This window comes from Suricata suricatta, chromosome 2 (genome assembly GCF_006229205.1).
Source record: "Suricata suricatta isolate VVHF042 chromosome 2, meerkat_22Aug2017_6uvM2_HiC, whole genome shotgun sequence".
NCBI classification, from domain to species: Eukaryota; Metazoa; Chordata; class Mammalia; order Carnivora; family Herpestidae; genus Suricata; species Suricata suricatta.
The window spans coordinates 46,132,682-46,139,580 of NC_043701.1; the positions used below are offsets into that span (position 1 = coordinate 46,132,682).

General features: G+C 42.8%; 1 protein-coding gene and 1 long non-coding RNA gene across 3 annotated transcripts in view; one reads left to right on the forward strand and one right to left on the reverse strand.

Moving 5' to 3' along the window:
• Positions 1–6,899, reverse strand: part of CHN2 (chimerin 2) — a 291,932-nt gene that overhangs the window by 274,235 nt on the left and 10,798 nt on the right. The gene's annotated exons all lie outside the window — the stretch shown is intronic.
• LOC115280707 overlaps positions 1,096–6,899 on the forward strand; it is a 15,110-nt gene continuing 9,306 nt past the window's right edge. The window contains exons 1-2 of the long non-coding RNA XR_003903895.1: positions 1,096–1,457; positions 2,152–2,408. This is a non-coding gene — a long non-coding RNA (uncharacterized LOC115280707). The remainder of the gene's footprint in view (positions 1,458–2,151; positions 2,409–6,899) is intronic.

A 6,899-nucleotide genomic window follows, 5' to 3' on the forward strand; every position in this document is an offset into this window, starting at 1 on the left:
TTCTACCTTGAATTACTTTGTACAACGACTAGCAAGATGTGTCCTAAGGTATCAGAGAACTCAAAAAGAGGTTATTTTGAGGGGGTCTGGGAGTGCTCACAAATGTTTCCATAGAAATGAATGGTAAATGACTCTTTGCCTCGTGTCATTTTGCTTACAAAAGCTTTCATAGGAACTCTGCTTCCAGATAGTGGGGGGAAACTGTAATCCTTTACTTTTTTTTTTAATATTTCTTTATTTTGAAGGAAGAGGAGGGGCAGAGAGAGGAGAGAGAGAGATTCTCAAGCAGGCTCCATGCTCTGACCACGGAGCCCGATGCAGGTCTTGGACCCACAAACCATGAAATCATGACCTGAGCTGAAATCAACAGTTGGACAGTCAACCCATTGAGCCACAACTTTACTCTTTCTAACTGTGATGCCAGGTAATGCCGTTGTCATCTTGATACCAAAAGGAGAGGGAAGCTAAGGACAAAGCCCCTCCGCCAAGAGCCAAGAGACTACAGAGAAGCTGACAGTGGTCTGGTTACCCTATTTCTCACCTCTTCAGGGTTTTCTGTAGCTGCAGAAGAAACATCCTAACCCATTCAATAATTACCCCGGACATGTTCTAAGGAGGAAGTGAGGAGGTGTGAATGTGTTATGCATTTTGGTGTCAGCACCAGAAAAGCTGCACTAATGGCAGCTTTTGTTAAGGAAACTTTGGCTTGTGACCTTAGAGAATACAGTGGTCCCTGCCTTATCTATGGGGTGGGGGTGGGGAAGGGAGGGTACCTTCCAAGACCCTCAGTGGGTACCAAAATCCACAGATAGCACTGAACCCTATATATACTAGGGGTTTTTTTTGTACATACATACCTAAGATAAAGTTCAATGTGTAAGTTGGGCATGGTAAGAGATTAAAAACAGTAATAATGAAACAGGAAACTGTAACAGTATACTGTAATAAGTTATATAAATACGATCTCTCTCTCTCAGACTGTACTCACCCTTTTCCGGGGATGATGTGAGCTGAGGACACGCCCACATGATGAGACAAGGTGAATGACATAGTCTCTGTGAGGTGGAGCCAGGCTGCTATTGACCTGCCAATTCATCAGAAAGAGGAGCGTCTGCTCCCATAGCGCGTTTGATTACAGAGAAGTGAAACCGCAGAAAGCAAAACCACGGATAAAGCAGGACCGCTGTAGGGGGATCAAGGTATAAGATCCGTGTCCCTGGAGTGAAATGTGAGAGCCAAGTGCAGAGGCCAACACCTGGCACAATACCTTGCCTACGTGTGCCGTTGTTGTAGGGAACCCAAGACAACCGGATCTGCCCCGAGGGAGGACACAGAACAGCAAATCCACTGTAGCGCATGCCCACTTCCTCCTCTGGCTGCCAGGGAAACACTCGGAATGGGATCTTAAGGAAGAGGATGTTTCAATACTTGCTTTGCCATTAAACTCCCATGAATAGGTATCTGTATTCTGTGGGGGTGCCTGTCTTTGTTGTCCCGTGAGGAGTAAGGACAAGCCACGAACACTTTGAGGTGGTGCCAGTCTTGTTATAAACTCCTGCAGGCCATTGAAGTTTGCAGCCTGCCGGTGAAAGTGGCCGCCCAGGGACTCTGTTCCCCAAAGATGCTGATCTTTATCTCCACAAGCTCCCCACCAGAGCCCCATCCTCCTCCAACTGGCAGAAAGTGTACCTTATCCCAGGAGTCACTGAACTTGGGGGGAGAGACGAAAGGGACTTTTGCAACAACCTGCCTCACAAAAGCAGCAGGTACTTTTAAAATGCATATGGCTGGGGCACCTGGGTGCTCAGTGGATTGAGCTTCTGACTTCAGCTTAAGTCATGATCTCACAATCTGTGAGTTCGAGCTCAGCGTCAGGCTCTGTACTGACAGCTTGCTCAGAACCTGTAGCCTGCTTCGGATTCTGTGTCTCCTTTTCTGTCTCAGCTCCTTCCCTGCTCATGCTCTATCTTTGTCTCTCAAAAATAAATGTTAAAAAACATTAAAAAGTAAATTAAAATTTAAAAAATAAAATGCATATGGATTAGATTTCTTATTGTGAACTATATGTGGTTCTGAAAAACTACCTATTTGATACGTTCATATTGTAGATCATATCTGACCAAATTCCATGTTTCTTCTTTGCTTGTTCAGGGTTAAAGCAAACACTCCTAACATCTGAGACAGCTGTACCTGCGTAATATTCTAGTCTCTCTAACAAAGTATTTACAGCACAGTGCTGTGATCTGACATGATCAAAGCAGGCCCCTTCTTTGATTATTAAACAACAAAAGAGCCAGCAGATGATACCCCTGGAAACGTCTGCACATGCATCCATCCAGTGGGGGCATCTGGAGACAGCCGCAGAAGAATTGCGGTACTAGTAAACTCAGCAGTACCAAGGTTACAAGGTAAGAATCTCGGTTCCCAGATGACTCATCTTCTGCTTTGAGGGTGTAAGAGTTGTGCCCGGGGCTTGAAAAGTGGCACAAAAATCTAATTAACTAGTCGTGAGAAATGCAGTAATTGCTTGGTCCAGCATCAGCAGAGAAGACCTCCTGTTGGACCTCATTCCTCAGCCAGAGGGAGAGGACACCGCAGCCTTTGGGGACACTGGGGAAGGAGGCATTGAGGAGTGTAGGCTTAGCTGAGCCTGGGAACCAACCACAGAGAGCACCTTGTGAGGAGGTTGGGGGCTGTCAGAAAAAGGCAACTCCGGAAATAAAAATGGGAAGAATCCACACATACCCCAGTGTTGCTATCAGTGAATATGCAACGAACCTCTTCTATGTGATTAAGAAAATTCGTCCCGAAGGACTTGATCTGTAGGGTATTTTCCCCCGTCTGCTAACTTTACAACCTTTTCCCCTTCTCAGCCCTACACTGCCCTTTTTTTTTTTTTTTTTTTGGCGCTTGTTCTAAGTAACAATTTTATTGAGATTTAATTTACATACTCTGCAATTCACCTTTTTAAAGTATAGTTTGGTGACTTTCAGTATATTACAGAGATGTGCAGTTCTTACCACAATTTCATCATCCCCCAAAGAAACCCCAGACCTATTAGAAGTCATTCCAATTTCCCTCCAGCCCTCCCCGCTTAGGAAATTACTTATCTACTTTCCATCTCTATGATTTGCCTATTTAGGACATTTCATATAGGTGGAATTACACAATATGTAGGCTTTTGTAACTGGCTTCTTTCACATAATATTTTCAAGGTTTGCTACTGTTGTAGCACATGGACTACATCACTTTCTAAAATCTTCTCTGTAGCTTTTCCTGTTCAGCTCTAGCTTTGCTACTTATATTCCTTGAGTAGTTCACTATTCACTCCTGAAAAGTAGTTACAAACTACAAATCAAGTTTAAGAAGCAGTCTTAATTCATAAAATTCTATGTGATTTTTTTGGGAGTCCCTCTTGCACCTAAGTGCAAATATTCCATATTATAAGTTTAAAAAAAAAACCCAGGGTGACTGGGTGCCTCAGTTGGTTGAGCATCTGGCTTCAGCTCAGGTCCTAATTTCACGGTTCGTGGGTTCGAGCCCCACATCGGGCTCTGTGCTGACAGCTAGCTCAGAGCCTGGAGCCTGTCTTCAGATTCTGTATCTCCCTCTCTCTCTGACCCTCCCCTGCTCATGCTGTCTCTGTCAAAAACAAACATTAAAAAAATATTAAAATTTAAAAAATTTAAAAATTTAAAATAAATAAACCCTAATTTTCTAGAAGTCATTAAAGGCACATGGCTAATATGAACCAGTGATGAGGCCCTTACAGAACGGATGTACATACAAGAAATAAAGGAGAGACTATCACAGCATTTTGATGATACAATGCTTGGGATATAGACATATTCATTTACTCAACAATTATTGAGTGCCTCCTGCATGCAAGACACTGTTCTAGGTACTGGAGATTGGCAGTGAGCAGAACAGACAAAAACATCTGCCTATGAAGCATGGGTTTTGGTGAAGGGATAAAATTATTTAAAGAAATAAGGAGAACCAAGGTAACAGCAAACAGCAAACTTATAGTGGTTACTTTTGGAGGAAGGGAGTGAAAGATGGGGGAGGGAAGGGAGGGAGAGAAAACCCAGGTAGATGTAAGGGTAGGTGATGTTCCCAGACTGAGTGACTCTCTCAGGAGAATTCTCTTGCTGTGCCTTATAACTTACATGTCTGTTGCAGAGATTTATTTGCACAGATTGAATATGACATCAAATTTAATTTCAAAAGGAGCCACTCCTCTGGATCAGAAAGTATAAACAGTGGTGTCTCTCTGGATGAGAGATTTGTCTGGGCTAATTTAAAATGTTTATGGAAAGTGGGATGCCCAGTGGAATCTTGCACTGAATGGAGAAATTCTAAACTGATGGGCTTATACTTCAAGGCTTTGAAAGGCTGGTGAAGAGCAGAAAAGCAAGGTAATACATTTAGAGGAGATTTTTCAAGTTATATTAGACAACTACGAACTCTGAGTGATCATTTATCACCCAGAAAAGGAACCAACGGAGCGTCCGTATAAGAATGGAACTTTGTGACACCAGAGGTGTTTATGTTTTGTTCATGAGTTTTCAATTTTTCATGTTTCTTTCACAGACACTATCCCATTTGATTTTCACAAGTATTATTAGCCCATTTTACGGATGAGAAAATTCAGAGGCATCCAAATTAACACAGGCAGTTGGTGCTGGCGTTTGGGCCAGCTCCCAGCTTTCCAACACTTGTCACACAACACCATTCTCCCCATTCTTTTTCTTTTCTTTTAAGGTTTTTAACGTTTGTGTGAGAGAGAGCGGGGGAGAGAGAGAGAGAGAGGGCACGAGTGGAGGAGGGGCAGAGAGAGAGAGAGGGAGACACAGAATCTGAAGCAGGCTCCAGGCTCTGAGCTGTCAGCACAGAGCCCAAAGCAGGGCTCAGACCCACAAACTGCAAGATCAGGACCTGAGCCGAAGTCAAGACGCTTAACCACCTGAGCCACCCAGGTGCCCTATACACAATGCCATCCTTGAAGTCCAGGGTTCCAATGAATCCACATTTATTTATAAAACCCAAGGTTGGATGTTAGAAATAAGTTTCAGAGAGTTCAATTTAAAGCAATAAAAAGAAATACCAGTCCAGTCTATGGGTGGAAAATGGAGGGAACTCATTACTGTAAGGAGGATCACAAGCTGAAACTACATATGCTCTCAGAAACATGCCTCTATGAATTCCAGAGTGACAGATTTACATTCAACTATTTGTGAAAAGTATGATGTCTGTAGGGCAGGTCTTCCTTGAAAAGCTTCTGAGCCTCTTTACAAAATAGCCCTTAGTGCCCTTACTGGGGTTAGAACGCAGAACCAAAGAAGTATTGTGGCAATCCTTATGACAAATTACATTGTCTAATTCCAAATCATGTCTTCTGCTTGTAATTGCCTACAATTTGCTGTGGTTAAGTTCCTCATCTTAATCTGATATTATTTCAAGAGAGTTTACAAAGCCCCTGTCAATTGCTTTTTTTCCGCTGAGGAAGAATTTATATTTGGAGAAAAAGAAAAAGGCCTGTGGGTTAGTTTGGCTGCTTAAAACAAGCATAAGGCTCTCACATGGATAAAGATCAAGCCTCAGGCATATTAATGTCAAAAAAAAAAAAAAAAAAAGTCTGTGCCCTGATTACTGACAGTACCTCAACCCTGGACATTGATCATGAGGGAGGTAACAGAGAGGACACCTGGCTTGAACTCACCAGGTCCCCAGCCAGAAAGTAATAACTCACAGCACACTTCCTGTGGGAGACAGGATAATGCTCTCTTTGCATATGAAAGTCAGCAAAATAGTGTTATTTATCCAATAAACATGGCTTAACAGTTTCATCCTCTGCAGGGACAAACACCATAAAACAAAATGGCTAATTTTTTCTATAATAAAGTGAATTTGAATGAGCAACTTAAATCAATATTAGGCAGCCAAATTATGTGTATTAATATCTACACATCATTAGTATAATCCCAAGTGAATATTTTCATTACTAAAAGTAATGCTAGGCTTGACTTTGCCTTTCCCTTGATATTAACTTATATATTATATATTGACTTGGAAATAACTTTTTGAAACCTAATCCACTTCTGGTTTCTATGTATACATATACCCACAAACACACACGCAGAGACATGCATACGGACATATATCATACATGCATACGGACATATATCACCATGTACATGTTTTATACACATATACATATTCATGGCAAGAAGCCTCAGTAGGAACATGATCAGATGAGAAATTCCTACCCAGGTCAGGAGAAAAATGTGTCCCTTGTTCTCTCTAGCTTCTCTTCCCAACTTCCTAGCACTGCAGGCTTTCTTTGGAAAGAGGGGTGCACACAACTCTAACACATAAATATGTGAAGTTTAGAGTTACAGAAAAGCATCAAAAAAGGCACAAAACCTTTATCGATGAGAATCTGATGGAGTTCCACTCTGTCCCTGTTAATTTATTTCAAAATCTCTGCACAGACCCAGACAATGAAGGACATCTCTCAATGTCTGGCACTAAAACAGAACAGGGACCTGAGAACAGGGACCTGAGAACAGGGGCCCTCAGTAAAGGGAGGGCACCTCTCTGGCTTGGAGAGTGCACAGCATTCCAACTATGAGAGCCAAGGAGCAGTGAAATCTGCAGGTTTTGTGTGGTGGATTCTGTGACAAAGGCTAGACCATTCTCACTGAAGTCGTCCAGACCAGTGGCTATCTGTAAGATTTGATAGATGGAGGCAGAGACGAGAGGAAAGAAAGAGACCAGGTTATGGAGCCAAGAAAGCCTTTATTGGGATCTGCGATTCCCAGGCGAGGTCCCATGACCCGGGGAGTGGGGAGTCAGGGAAGTCGCGCCTGATAGGGGATGGGCGGGGGGGGGGGGGG